At 45.3% G+C, this 16,087-nt stretch overlaps 1 protein-coding gene across 1 annotated transcript in view; it reads left to right on the top strand.

Annotated features, from left to right (window-relative positions):
* Window positions 1–16,087, top strand: part of METTL7A (methyltransferase like 7A) — a 57,465-nt gene that overhangs the window by 15,288 nt on the left and 26,090 nt on the right. The gene's annotated exons all lie outside the window — the stretch shown is intronic.

Below are 16,087 nucleotides of genomic sequence, written 5' to 3'. Positions count from 1 at the left end.
TAATGCAGCACTACAATTTAGTGCTCAAGTAAATCACGGGCCCTAAAAGTTGGATTCCTCATAATTAATCTGCTGAGTGGAGCTTCAAGAATCTTGAGCAAATGTCCCGTCCCCCCAGTGGTGTGCTGGAGCCGGTTGTCAAAGTTTGAAAGCTCTTGCGAGCCGGTTGTTCTGGCAGGCGAGCTGGCTCCTAGGGGCGGCGCAACCCAGTGGTAAGTGAGGTAAGCATAGCAGGAGGGCGCCACAAGCCATGCTTACCTCACCTCCCGCCGCTCTGGGGGGTTTAAATCTTTGATTTACCTCCATCGCAGCAGCTGCAGTGAAAGCCCATCTCTAGTCTTCCCTTCGTTCCCGTCAGTGTCCCGCCTTCTTCTGACATCATTTCCTCTTTCTGCGAGGGCGGGACACTGACAGGAAATGAAGGGAAGGTTAGAGATGGGCTCTCACTGTGGCTGCTGCGACGGAGGTAAATCAAAGATTTAACCCCCCCCCCCCCCAGGGCGGCAGGAGCAAAAAGAGGGATGTTGGGGGGAGGAGGGTGGGCAGGTGGACATGTGAGTGGGAAGGCAGGGGAGAGGGGAGCATCGAAGCCATCAATGGATATGGATGGGAAAGCAGGGCCCAGGGAGAGAGGAGAAATTGCTGGACATGGAGGGGAGGGCAGGGGAGAGAAGAGAATTGCTGGATATGGATGGATAGGTGGATGGAGGGCAGGGGAGAGGACAGTTGCTGGACATGGGTGGATGGAGGGCAGGGGAGAGGAAAGATGTTGGGCATAGGTGGATGGAAGGGAGGGGAGAGTTGCTGGACATGGGTGGATGGAGGGGAGGGCATGGGAGAGAGGAGGGTTGCTGGACATGGGTGGGTGGATGGAGGGGAGGGAGGGAAGGGGAGAGAGGAGGATTGCTGGACATGGATGGATGGAGGTTAGAGAGGAGAGTTTCAGGACATGGATGGAGGGGGGGAAGGAGAAATTCTGGACATGGATGGAGGGGAGGGAAGACAGGAAGGAGATGCACATGGATGGAGGGAAAGGGAGAGAGAGAGAAGAAATGCTGGATATGGATGGAGGAGAGGGAAGGGAGAGAGAAGAAATGCTGGACATGGAGGGAAGAGAGAGGAAGGAGATGAGATGAGGGAAAAGGAAGAGAGGAGAAAAACTGCACATGGATGGAGAAAATAGAAAGAAGCTGGATCCACTGGACAGTCAAGTCTGCGGAGGATCAGAAATTAAGAAGAAAGGAGGAAAGAAAAGAAATAAATGGAAAGGAAGCCCTGGAAACGTAGTCAAGGGAACAGATAGAGAGCAGCAGAATCAGATACTGGGCCAGCATGATGAGAAAAACAAAGTCACCAGACAACAAAGGTAGAAAAAATTATCATCATTTTAGTGTTTGGAATATGTCCACTTTGAGAATTTACATCTGCTATCATATTTTGCAGTGTTTAGCAATGTGTTTCTTTCTGTTTTTCTGGTATTGTGCTGCATGCAGAGCCTAACTTCTTAGGATTTCAGGTTAATTTTTGAAGAATTTGAATAGGGGCTATCTCTGTTCTGCATGTATGACTGCAAGGCCAAGTGTCTGAATGGGGATCTGTTTGTTAGGTTCTGAGATTTTGATAACACATTGTTTTTCAGAGTTGGCAAGACTGTCTGTTCTCCTAATTCCTGGTCTGTATGCTAATTTGGTTTGTGTCATTTTGGGTATACTGCAGAGATTTTTTTGTTTTCCTGGTAAAGGTCTTCTAAAACAGACATCATGTTATGAGAATCAGGTTCTCAACGTTAAAAGTTTATATTTATTTACTTATTTATGGCATTTTATCCCACATTAAACATGAATTAGATTGGAACCTGGGAGCATTTAATTTTTTTTTCCTGGAGAGAGTAATGCATTGCGGCCCCCCCCCCCCCCCCCCCCCGCCAGGCTCTCTCTCCGGCTATAGCCAGCTCTGCATTTTGGTGGGGGGGGGGGGGGTGCAGAGGTGGATGGGGGGGGTGCAGAGGTGGACCGGGGAGAGAGCCTGTTGTTAAACATTTACCAGCACACCACTGCCCCCCCCCCACATCCTCCTGGGGAAACTTTCTTTTCCTGACCCCCACCTTCAGGGAATTAAGTCCCCAATCTCTCTCCATAGAGAATAGGTCAGACACAACCTTCACTGTTCTGTCAGATCTTGACTCTCTTCAAGATCTGTAATCTGGCTCCCAGCCAGATTGGCCTAAACCCACTAGGCTTCCCGAACACCTCCTACTGGCATCTCGTGCCCTAAGCAATCCCAGTTCCACAATGGCTAAGGCCTTTGGGCAGGATGGCTCTCCTCTCACTTGCAGGTGGTTAAAAGGTATGTTAGTACAAGGCTATTACAATCTTCTCAGCATACTTTGTTGGATCTTCCTTCATTATCTTTGATCAAATTATCTTCCACTATGAATCGTGCTTTTTTACTCATTTGTGGAATTCTTTGCCGGAGGAAGTTAGAAGCATTAATAGTTATTTGATGTTTCATGAAGCGTTGAAAACTTAGCTTTATGTAAGCTCTTTGGGGCAGCTGTAAAATCATGATATTCTATCTTTAAATTCATTACCAGAGAAAACTAGATGTATTCATAGTTATTGGATGTTTTGTAAAACCTTGAAAGTATGGTTTACGTCATCTCTTTTGAGTGGTTCTGCAAATATGATTTTTTTAATTTGTTGATTTTAATTTGTTTATATAATGTATTGCTGCTGTTTAAATTTTTTATTATTGCTTTATTGTAAACTGCTTTGATGCTTTTGTGTAAATGTGGTTATATCAAACTAATAAATCAAATCAAATTCAACCAGGGAGCAAGAAGTCAAGGACAAGAATTTGAATTCTGCACAGGGTTTTGTTTTATTACCCTTGGGAATTTCCTCCAAAAGGGGTCTCCTCCCCTCATTACAATATAGACACTGTGAAAGATATTCTTCTCTAATAAGTGGTGATGTCAGAGATAAACAAAAGCATATCATTTACTAGAATATCAGTGTGTCACTGCTTTCACCCCACTTCAGGTTCCTAGTCTCTCTACAGGAGTCTCTATTTATCTTGCCTCTCCCATTTAGATATGTGGAGGCACATTTTCAAAACACTTAGGACTTCTTTTACAAAACTATGCTAGCGATTCTCGTGTGGCAAATGAGAGGAAGCCCATAGGAAGTGAATTGGCTTCCTCTCATTTAATGCACAGGAATTGCTAGTGCAGCTTTGTAAAAGAGGCCCGTGGAGGGGCATAATCGAACGGGGTGCCCAAGTTTTCATGAGGGTGTCCTAGCAGAACGGCCCCGTAAAGGGGTGGGGCAACCCGTATTATTGAAACAAGATGGGCGTCCATCTTTCATTTCGATGATACGGTTGGGGACACCTAAATCATGAAATTTAGGTCGACCTTTTTTTGAGATGGTCATCCCCGGTTTTCGGCGATAATGGAAAATGAGGACGCCCATCTCAAAAAAGACCAAATCCAAGCTATTTGGTCGTGGGAGGAGCCAGTATTCGTAGTGCACCGGTCCCCCTCACATGCCGGGACACCAATCGGGCAACCTAGGGGGCAATGCAGTGGACTTCAGAAAAAGGTCCCTGGTGCATAGCTCCCTTATCTTGGGTGCTGAGCCCCCCCAAACTTCCCCCAAAACCCACAACTGTACACCACTACCATAGCACTAAGGGATGAAGGGGGGCACCTACATGTGGGTACAGTGGGTTTCTGGTGGATTTTGGAGGGCTCACATTTACCACCACAAGTGTAACAGGTAGGGGGGATGGGCCTGGGTTCGCCTGCCTGAAGTACACTGCACCCACTACAACTGCTCCAGGTACCTGCATACTGCTGCGATGGACCTGAGTATGGCATTTGAGGCTGGCATAGAGGCTGGCAAAAAAGCATTTGTAAAGATTTTTTTGAGGGTGGGGAGGGGGTTAGTGACTACTAGGGCAGTAAGGGGAGGTGATCCCCGATTCTCTCCGGTGTTCATCTGGTCAGTTTGGGCACCTTTTTGATGCTTGGATGTGAAAAAAAATAGGCCAAGTCACCCAAGTGTTCGTCAGGGACACCCTTCTTTTTTCCATTATTGGCCGAGGACGCCTATCTCCTAAGCATGCCCCAGTCCTACCTTCGCTACACTGCCGACACACACCCATGAACTTTGGTCATCCCCGCGACAGAAAGCAATTGAGGGTGCCCAAAATCAGCTTTCGATTATGCCAATTTGAGCGACCTTGCGAGAAGGATGGCCATCTCCCGATTTGTGTCGGAAGATGGGCGCCCTTCTCTTTCAAAAATTCACCTGTTAGACTTATAAAGTTACATGGAGACATATTTTCAAAGCACTCAGACTTACAAAGTTATATGGAGGGGTATAATCGAACGCCGACGCCCATCTCCATGGGCGACTATCTCCGAGGACGGGTCCGCGAAGGGGCGGGACAGACTGTATTTTCGAAAAAGATGGGCATCCATCTTTTGTTTCGACAATACGGTTGCTGCCGGGCAAATGCATCGAATTTGGGCGGATTTGAGCAGAGCGGTATCGGTTTTCAGCGATAATGGAAACCGAAGCCGCTCAGCTTAAAAATGAACAACTCCAAGGCCTTTGGTTGTGGGAGGGGCCAGGATTTGTAGTGCACTGGTCCCCCTCACATGCCAGGGCACCAACCGGGCACACTAGGGGGCACTTGTAAAAAGTAAAACAAAATTTTTAAATACTTCCCAAGTCCATAGCTCCCTACCTCCCAAGTCCATAGCTCCCTTCCCTTGTGTGCTGAGCCCCCCAAATCCCCCCAAAACCCACTGCCCACAACTCTACACCATTACCATAGCCCTAAGGGATGAAGGGGGCACCTAGATGTGGGTACAGTGGGTTTTGGGGGTGGTTTGGAGGGCTCCCATTTACCAGCACAAGTGTAACGGGGGGGATGGGCCTGAGTCCACCTGCCTGAAGTCCACTGCACCCACTAACAACTGCTCCAAGGACCTGCATACTGCTGTCAGGGAGCTGGGTATGACATTTGAGGCTGGCATACAGGCTGGCGAAAAAAAGTTTTTAAAGTTCTTTTTTTTGGTGGGAGGGGGTTAGTGACCACTGGGGGAGTCAGGGGAGGTCATCCCCGATTCCCTCCGGTGGTCATCTGGGCAGTTGGGGCTCTTTTTGGGGACTTGTTTGTGAAAAAAAAAAGGGTCCAAAAAAAGCGGCCCAAATTCTCGCTACTGCCGCCCTTCTTTTTTCCATTATCGGCCGAGGGCGTCCAGCTCTCCTCGGCCGATAAACAAGCCCCAGTCCCGCCTTCACCACGCCTCCGACACGCCCCCGTCAACTTTGTTCATTCCCGCAACAGACTGCAGTTGTAGGCGCCCAAAATCGGCTTTAGATTATACCAATTTGGGCGCCCATCTCCCGATTTGGGTCGAAATATGGGTGTCTTTCTCTTTTGAAAATAAGCCTGATGGTAACATAGTCTAAGTGCTTTGAAAATGAGCCCCATAATAACCTATGGAACTTTGTAAATCTAAGGGGTCCTTTTACCAAGCTTTGGTAAAAGGGCCCCTGCAGTGGAGTCGGCACCCAGGTTTGCTGGGAGCCAAGGCCCCCTTTTACTGCAGCAGGTTAAAGGATTTTTTAAAAAACAGAAATGACTGTGAGGTAAGTTCAATTGCCGTGTGACCATTTCTTAGGGAGCCCTATTTAGGAGGCAGTAAGGGCTCCCACACTAACTCAGCAGTAACCGGGCAGCACCAATTACTGCCGGGTAAGCTCCCGGTGCTAAAAAAAATTATTTTTTGAGCACTGGAAATGGCGCATGGCACAGACCAGAACTACCGCCAGGCTCCTGCGATAGCCCAGCGGTAAGGAATATTTGCCACACACCATTGCCGTGGTAGCCCTACTGCAGCTTAGTAAGAGGGTCCCTAAGTGCTTTGAAAATGAGCATCAACTTCACAGCTGAGTCCAGTGAGAAGTATGATTTTGCTCATACTTTAGGTTTAGATTCAAGGAAAGGCATTTTTGGTGAGTCATAAAGGATTTTCTGCTGGGGAAATACAGGGGCCTCCATAACATTTTTTTCATAATTTTATTTTGTATTCTTTAAAAAGTGGACTAAGAGGATTGAGAAGACTCCATTACACTTCACAGCTCAACAAATGACTCAGCTAAGCTACGAAATGTGAACAGCCCCCAGCCAAGTGGCCACAGAATAACTGTGGAAACACAACTGTAATTCATACAATAGTATCTAGTACACCTTTGCTAAATCCTGAGCATGATCAGTGAGGGGAATGTATGCTTCATCTTAGCCATCTCAGAGCAGAACTGAGAGAAAGACTCAAAGGAGAAACAGAGGAAAGAAAAGGACACAAGGGGAGAGAAAGAAGGAGTAAAAGAAGAAGTGGGAGAGGGGAGACAGAAGGATAGCCATACTGAGTCAGACCAATGGTCCATCTAGCCCAGTATCCTGTTTCCAACAGCAGTCAATTCAGGTCACAGAAACCCAAATAGTAGCAACATTCCATGCCACCGATCCTAGGGCAAGCAGTGGCTTCCTCCATGTCCATCTCAATACCAGACTATGGACATGTCCTCCTGGAATTTGTCCAAACCTTTTTTAAACCCAGATATGCTAACCGCTGTTATGACATTCTCCGGCAACAAGTTCCATAGCTTAACTATTCTTTCAGTGAAAAAAAAATTTCCTCCTATTTGTTTTAAACGTATTTGCAAGTAATTTTATTGAATGTTCGCTGGTCTTTGTACTTTTTGAAAGAGTGAAAAATTGAATCAGTTTTACCTGTTCTACACCACTCAGGATTTTGTAGACCTGAATCTTATCCCCCCCCCCCCCCCCCCCACTGTCTCTTTTCCAAGCTGAAGAGCCCTAACCTCTTTAGCCTTTCCTCATATGAGAGGGTGGTTTGCAATCCACAAAAGGGCATGGCCTGACTATAATTTCCTAAGAAGTATTTCATAAGGGACTTTGTCAGATGCCTTCTGAAATTCCAAATACAATGTATCAAATGGATCAGCAATTATTCACTTTTTTATTTATATCTTCCTAAAATCAAACAGATTGACAAGACAAGACTTGCCTTTGCTGAACTTGTGCCTACTCATTCCCATTATGTGATCAGTACCATAGGCCACTTTTTACCATACCTTGTTAAACTAGCTTTATAAACTGTTGTACGCCACATTGAGCCTGCCCATGGGTGGGAATATTGTGGGATATAAATGCTATGAATAAATAAAAGGGTCCCCTTTGTTTTTTAATATAGCTTCAACTACTTTGCCTAACACTGATGTCAAGCTTACCAGTATATAATTTCCCAGATCACTCCAATAGCCCTTTTTAAAAACTGGTATTACCTTGGCCACCCTACAATGCTCACATATCAGCCAATTTGAACGATAACATTACAGATTACCAGTAATAGCAATATTATGTTTGAGCTCTTTTAGAACTTGGATGAATGCCATCTGATCCTGGAAAACTGCTGTTCATGAATTTGCCAATTTGATCTATTACATCTTCTAGACTTAAGTTAACTGCTCTGAATCTTCACTATCAAACAAGGTTCCTGGTGTAGATACGACTCCCAACATTCACCTCGTTTAAGACTGAGACAAAGAAATTGTTTCTGTTACCGTATCCTCCCTGAGCTCTCCTCTTATCCCTTGGTTGTCCAGAGGTCCAACTGAGTCCCTTTGGATATACATGAAAAAGTTTTAAGTACATAAGTATTGCCATACTAGGAAAGACTAAAGGTCCATCAAGCCCAGCATCCTGTTTCCAACAGTGGCTAATCCAGGTCACAAATACCTGGTAAGATCCCAAAAAAAGTACAAAACATTTTATACTGCTTATCCCAGAAATAGTGGATTTCCCCAAGTCCATTTAATAATTGTCTATGGACTTTTCCTTTAGGAAGCCGTCCAAACCTTTTTAAAACTCCACTAAGCTAACCGCCTTTACCACATTCTCTGGCAACGAATTCCAGAGATTAATTACACGTTGAGTGAAGAAAAATTTTTTCCGATTCGTTTTAAATTTACTACATTGTAGCTTCATCGCCTGCCCCCTAGTCCTAGTATTTTTGGAAAGCATAAACAGATGCTTCAAATCTACCCGTTCAACTCCACTCATTATTTTTTTTAATGTTTCAATAATTTTTATTGGTGTTAAATTAAAACCAACATACAAAATATTCTGCGAGTCAATATACATCCATTGATCATTTCTTGAAGAGCAGAAAACACAATTATGCCCATTCCACCATCAACCCTACCCCAACTTATCCCCCCCCCCCCCAACTTCCACCTCCGATAGACCACCCCTGACCTATATCTATATATACATTATAGACTTGTATCTAGCCCAACAGGGCAACCATTAATAGCCCCCAACCACCTTTACCCTCTGGGTAAACCCCTCAAGCCTACTAAAGCTAAACCCCTGTTGAGGGACCCTCTCTCATAACCCCCCGCCTCAAGTTCATCTTCACAAGTCCGATGTTCTTGACATATTATTTTACTACTCACATGGGCTGCTCCTCCCCAATATTATCATTTATACTCCAGATTCTACAGTATGCTAGACACAGCCAAGCCAATTTCCCTTATGTTGTAGTTAATCGTTATGAAAACCTGAAGTGACATTGTTTTCCCAGGGGTAAAGCATTTCTTATTACTCTTTAACAATTGGTAGGGGTTTCTGCACGTTGCACATCAATAACCTCTCAATAGGCCTCTACTCCTTAACCCCTAACTTCTTGAGAGGTGCTACTTCCTTTCCAACATTTAATTTCATTACTTACTCGAGCTACCACTAAATCCCCGATATTCCATCTACCCCCCTGAATCCACCATTAACCTCCTTCCCCCCTCCTCCATCATCAATCCCACAGCACTCCTATTCTAATCCCCCTCCCTCTCCTACCACCCCACTCCCCCCCTGTCAGAGACTGTCGAGTCCTAGTACACCACCAGCCTAGTGCAGGAAGATCCTTTCTTCTCCTTATCGCATGTTATTGAGGATAAGACTAGGTCCCCGGGGACTTAAAGTTTGGAGGTACGGGTTCCATGTTTCCAAATAGGCCTTGCACCTCTTCGGTGACCCTCTAGCGTCCCTCGCTTCCCAAGCTGCCAGAATATGGACTTGATTTCTCCAATGCTGTTCAATATTGCATTATAGTTTTTTCCCCCACTAGGGCTAATTTGTGACATAACGCAGCTGGTTTATGCATATTTTTATATGTTTGGGGATCATCCAACAACAATTGCTCCACCAAACCTTTTATAGTTCGAGCCAATATCCAACCCATAAAATATTTTATTTTCCCCCAAAAGGACTGCACTTGCGGGCATCCCCACAGAGCATGCGCCAGCGTGTGGACCGATTGCATACATTTAGAGCAATTGCGTACTCCTCCTACCCCCACCATGTGCCAATTGGGCTCCATCCATATATGCTCTAAGCACCACTCGAAGCCCGCATTCCCTTAATCTAGCATCCTTAGTCAACCCCGGAATGCCCCGAATGGTGGCAGCCACATCCCAGGACCCCAACATCACTCCCAAGTCCTCTGCCCATTTAGTTTTCAAATAAGAGAAGTCCCGCCCTGGCTCTCCCTGTAACAGACCCTTCTATATGTTTGAAACTGACAATCCTCGATCAGAAATGCCTTTAAAGAAATCTCGGACTCTAGAGCCCAAGGTGAGCAGAAGGCTCGGCTGATCCAGGGCAATCATGTAATGTCTAATTTGTGCATATGAAAATCTGTTGCCCCACGTTTCCCCCACCCGGTCCTGAAGCTGCGTGAAGCTTATCATTTGTCCCTCTTTCGACAATAGGTGTTCCAGCCTAACGATACCTTTCTGTTCCCATGAACGAAAGATGGGATTTTTGTTGCCCGGCGGAAAAGCTATATTTCCTCTCAATGTCAGCTGATCTGACACTTCTACATTGCCCCCTAATTTCTTAACACCCTCCAGGCTTCATGCATGGGGCGCAACATTATACCATCTTTGAATATCTTCGGTGTTTGTGCCCTCCCTAAGTGTAGTAATGAGAGAAAGTTGTAAGGAGCATATAATGCCTTTTCCAACTCTATTGGGGTATATTATTATTTATTATTATTTATTGCATTTGTATCCCACATTTTCCCACCTATTTGTGGGTTCATTGTGGCTTACAATACATTGTATTGATGGAAGTACAATCTGTTACAACATAATTATGGTTACATTATGAGGCGTTAAATTAAAACAAATCCCTGTATCGTTAAAGAGAATAAAACAATGGCAAAGAACAACAAAACCTGCGTATGCCCAAACCAATCTCCCAGATGTCTCAGTAAGCAGGCCCAGTTGTAATATCTTAAGTCTGGGAGCCCCCCCCCCCCCTTGACGCCATGGTCCACTCAGCCTATCCACTCTAAGTTTTGTTTTTTTCCCCGCCCAACAGAATTTACTGAATAATCTGTATACTTTCTTCAAGTCTGTTTGAGTTAGTCTTAATGGTAAACTCTGGAGGGCGTATAACCATCTAGGAAATATTACCATCTGTATTAACCCCACTCTTCCCAACAATGATATTGGAAGGTCTCTCCAGCTATGGAATTGCTTCCCCATTGCTTCCATTAATGTCCTTATATTAAATCTATATAGATCCCCAGTCTTCATAGACAGATAGATTCCTAGGTACTTAAAATTACCAGATGCCCACCGCAGCGGAAATCCTGAACCCCATTGAGCCTTCACCTGCGCCAACAACAGCAAGGCTTCCGATTTGTCCAAGTTAAGCCGAAATCCTGCAAAATCCCTATATTCCTTAAATGATTCCAGAAGTGCCCGTAATGAACTCCTCGGGGTACTCACATGTACCAACAGGTCGACAGCAAAGGCTGCCACCTTAAAGCATTGAGACCCCACCTGGACCCCCTGTATATCTGGGTTCTCCATTATGTCTCTAATAAAGGGGTCTAGTGACAATACAAAAAGAAGTGGCGATAAGGGGCATCCTTGTCGTGTGCCCCGCCTAACTTGAAAAGGTTCAGACTCCCGCCCATTAAACAGTACCATCGCCTGAGGGTTATCATATAGGGCCTTGACCGCTGATACGAATCTACCTGCAAATCCATAAGCCCTCAAACAAGCAAACAAAAACTCCCACTGTACCCGATCGAAGGCCTTTTCCGCATCGAAGCTAATCATCAATGATTGAATCTCTTCACGACCTCTATACTCCAATGTTGACAAAATAGTATGCATATTTTTAGCCACCGTACGCCCTTTTACAAATCCCACTTGTGCCTCATGTTTCAGGTGAGGCAGCACCCGAGCCATGCGGTTCGTCATTCTTTGGCTAGCAACTTCACCTTGAAATTCAATAGCGAAATTGGCCTGTAGGATTCCGGCTTAGTAAGGTCTCTCCCCGGCTTGGGTAGTACCACTATCTGAGCTCTGGCCATTAAAGCAGGCACCTTCTTATACATGCATTAAAAAAGTTAGTAAGTGCAGGAGCAATCTCCGTACCCATCAGTTTATAGAATTCTGCCCTAAAGCCATCCCCTCCTGGTGCTTTCATCAAAGGGCTCTGACTGATTGTCATCACCACCTCATCCTCCGTTATAACAGCATTCAGCCGGTCACCCTCCTTCTGGGTAATTGTAGGCAGTTCTATGTTACTTAAATACATATCTCCCCCAAGCCCTTCCTCCTCCGATTGACTATACAATTTTCCATAATACTCATGGAAAACTGCACCTATAGCCGGGTCTGTATTTTCCAACCGACCTTTGCTATTCCGTATGGCTGTGATATGTTGCTTTCCCTTTCGTGGGCCTATCAGCCTTGCCAGTAACTGCCCTGCTTTATTACAATATTTATACAGTTGAAATCGATAATATGTTTGTGATTTGACTGCCCTCTGATGTAACAGCTAGTTCAATGCTGTCTGTATTTCTATCAACTGTTGGCGATCTGCCTCAGCATGTGACTGCCCATACTTTTGTCGGGTCTTTCGTAACAATGTTCCCAAGCAAAGTACCTCTTTATCTCGGGATTTCCTCACATGATGCAAATAGCTTATTATTTCCCCCCTTAGCTTTAGCTGCTTCCCAATAGAGCACTAGATCTTGAACATGTTCAGCATTAGTTAACTTGTAACTTTCCCACTGGCTAAGCAGACGCTCTTTAAAATTGGGGTCTTTGTATAGCTCTAAGGGAAACCTCCATCTACTTCTACTGTCCCTTACAGGTCCTATGGCCCAGTCCATCCAGATCCAGGCATGGTCAGATATAGCATAAGGACCTATCTCTGCGTTGCGCACTCTACCAAATTCTTCTTTGGATACCAGCAAATAATCTATGTGCGCTTGTGTTGCATGTGCTCTAGACATATGAGTATAGTCTTTATCTGAAGGGTGTAGTTCCCGCCAAACATCTACTAGGCCCAAGTTACTCAAACTCAGCAGACCTGTGTTTGCATAATGTGTAGCTTTTTGGGTCAGGGCAGATCTATCCATTACTGGGTCCCAAGCCGCATTAAAATCATCGCCCATTACTAGAGGGGAATACACTTTTGCCATAAGTAGGCGGGTCAAGGTACGATAGAACTTCTTTTCATATTGATTGGGTGCATACGCATTGCAAAAATATATTGTGCAGTGATTAATAACCACTTGAGCCAATATGTACCGCCCCTCTGAGTCTATTGCTATTATCTGAGCTGTCTCTACCACCCCCTTTTTTAAAAGAGTATGGCTACTCCACCTTTTTTCCCCTGGGATGGGGCTGCCAGACATTCCCCCACCCACCAGGTTTTCAACTTCGCATGTTCTGCGGTACTTAAATGAGTTTCCTATAAGAGTGCAATGTCAATCTTATTTCTATATAGGTGTTGCAAGATTTTAGATCTTTTAATAGGTGAAGTAATCCCCCCTACATTCCAAGTAACCAGTTTCACCATATCCTACGTCTCATCCTATCAGTATTTTAATTTGATTTCCTCTATAATTGGGGAAGGATGTCCCAGCCTCCATCCTCCACCCCATCTTCCACTCTCCCGCTTCCCGCACATGCTCCGCTTACATACTTCCTTGCCAACCACTCAACAGCCTCTGACACCCCTCCCCCTCCCTCCCTAACCCGTCCCCATACCCCTCAACCCCAGCTTACAGCTCCTACCATTGGAGCAGTCACATCTAACGCCCCCCCCCCAGCCACCCCTGATCCAGCCTCTACCCCACTCAGCAAACTGCCTCTGTTCCCTCTCCCACCTCCCCCTCTCCTTCACATCCCACTCTCCCGCTCATGAATCAGACCACAAAAGAGAAAAAGGAGAAAAACAAAGGGCAGGGAAAAAAAAGAAAAAACACCATCTCTTCCAGTCCATCTTATTACCATCCCACTTATTCCAGTAATTCAGCCCTATTTTCACATTACCACATCGCTGAGCCCTCTAGGGTGTCCATCCAGGTATTAAAGTCCAACACGTGTAATAATCTCTTGGAGAGGGAAACAGCCGTAAAAATAGGGCTATATAAACAAACGAAAAGAACCCTCCCCTTCTTCGTTTCCATCTTCTTCTTCTTCTGCATAGCTTAGAGAATCAGTCTTTTAAGTACAGCCAACATCATGTCTATAACATCAAGTGTCCCCAGTTGGTGTCGTCTCTGTCTCCATGTGCCATAAGAATTCCCAGGCCTCCTCCACCTCTACCCATGAGCTGACCACTCCGTTATGGGTAAACCTGAGAGTCGCTGGGTAGATGAGAGCGAACTTTATTTTTAGCTCAAACAGTTTAGAACAAATAGCTGAGAAAGCTTTACGTTTGGCTGCCACTCCCACCGAGTAATCTTGGAAACACAAAATCCTCTGTTTTTCATAGTGTAACATTTTTCCTCCTCTAGTAGCTTACACTATCGCCTGCTTGTGAGCATAGTTCAGAATTTTCAAAATGACCACTCTTGGCTTAGCTTGACCCGTTTTCTTCTAACCCAGTCTGTGTGCACATTCCACTCTCAGAGGGCCACTGCCCGCCGGCAGGTTTATCTCCTTAGTCAGCCATCGTTCCAGGAAACTCACTAAATTAGCATCTGGTAGTGATTCTGGTAGACCTACCAATCTCAGGTTGTTTCTACAGGATCTGTTTTCAAGATCCTCCACCTTATCTTCCAGTGCTGCAAGCTTCTTTTGTAGTGAGCCCTGTAGCTCCTCCATTACTGTGACTCAGTCTTCCACCTCAGCTGTGCGCGCCTGAAAGGCCCTGCACTCCTTTGAGAGCTCCTCCAGCTGAGCGTGCATACGTCCCAGTTTTTCATCAAGGGGTCAGTCGTCTCTCCAGGAGCTCTTCTAATACCACAGTCATTTTGGAGGTAATCTCTGTCACCCATGCTGAGACGGAGGGACCCGCGAGACTCGAGGGTGCTGCCATCTTGTCTTCTATGGCTTTCCCTCGAATCCTCTCCCTGTTAGCTGCTCTCGCTGCCATTCTCTCGCTATGCAGCCCTTATCACCGCGGATATGTTCCCACCCTTCAGGGTTGTATTATTTTGTAGCTTTGATGCGTTTCACCGCCTTTACACACTCAGATGATAGCCAGGGGGCTTGGAGGAACGAACTCAGCGTCGTCCCTCGAGCATCGCGTCACGTGACCTCCTCCACTCATTATTTTATAGACCTCTATCATATCTTCCCTCAGCCGCCTTTTCTCCACGCTGAAGAGCCCTAGCTGCTTTAGCCTTTCCTCATAGGAAAGCTGTCCCATCCCCTTTATTATTTTCATTGCCCTTCTCTGCACCTTTTCTAATTTCATTATATCTTTTTTGAGATGCAGCGACCAGAATTGAACACAATATTCGAGGTGCAGTCGCACCATGGAGTGACACAAAGGCATTATAACAACCTCATTTTTGTTTTCCATTCTTTTCCTAATAATTTATCTAACATTCTATTTGCTTTCTTAGCCGGAGCAGCACACTGAGCAGATGGTTTCAACGTATCAACGACGACACCTAGATCCCTTTCTTGGTCCGTGACTCCTAACGTGGAACCTTGCATGACATAGCTATAATTCTTGTTCCTCTTTCCCACATGTATCACTTTGCATTTTCTCACATTAAACGTCATCTGCCATTTAGACGCCCAGTCTCCCAGTCTCGTAAGGTCCTCTTGTAATTTTTCACAGTCCTCCCGCGATTTAACGATTCTGAATAACTTTGTGTCATCAGCAAATGTAATTGCCTCACTAGTTACTCCCATCTCTAGGTCATTTATAAATATGTTAAAAAGCAGCGGTCCCAGCACAGACCCCTGGGGAACCCCACTAACTACCCTTCTCCATTGAGAATACTGACCATTTAACCCTACTCTCTGTTTTCTATCTTTTAATCAGTTTTTAATCCACAATAGAACACTACCTCCTATCCCATGACTCTCCAATTTCCTCTGGAGTCTTTCATGAGGTGCTTTGTCAAACGCCTTTTGAAAATCCAGATACACAATATTAACCGGCTCACCTTTATTCACACATTTGTTCACCCCGTCAAAGAAATGTAATAGTTTGGTGAGGCAAGATCTCCCTTCACTAAATCCACGTTGACTTTCTGGCTTATTTTTGAAAGAGAAGGGCGCCCATCTTCGACACAAATCTGGAGATTGGCGTCCTTCTCCCAGGGTCGCCCAAATCAGCATAATCGAAAGCCGATTTTGGGCATCCTCAACTGCTTTCCATCGCTGGGACGACCAAAGTTCACGGGGGCGTGTCAGAAGCATAGCGAAGGCAGGACTGGGGCTTGCCTAACACATGAGCATCTTCAACCGATAATGGAAAAAAGAAGGGCGTCCTTGATGAGCACTTGGGCGAGTTTATTTGGTCCATTTTTTTTACATTAACAATAAACAGTACTCCTATTCTATATAAATTACAAAATCTTTATTAGTGAAAACAAACCAGTGCATTAAAAGAATTACCAAATAGTATCCCTGCAACTCACTCACAATGCCATCCACACCTGTGTGAGTGAGTTGCAGGGATACTATTTGGTAATTCTTTTAATGCACTGGTT

Source organism: Microcaecilia unicolor, chromosome 3 (genome assembly GCF_901765095.1).
Source record: "Microcaecilia unicolor chromosome 3, aMicUni1.1, whole genome shotgun sequence".
NCBI classification, from domain to species: Eukaryota; Metazoa; Chordata; class Amphibia; order Gymnophiona; family Siphonopidae; genus Microcaecilia; species Microcaecilia unicolor.
This window is presented reverse-complemented; position numbering and strand designations above follow the sequence as displayed.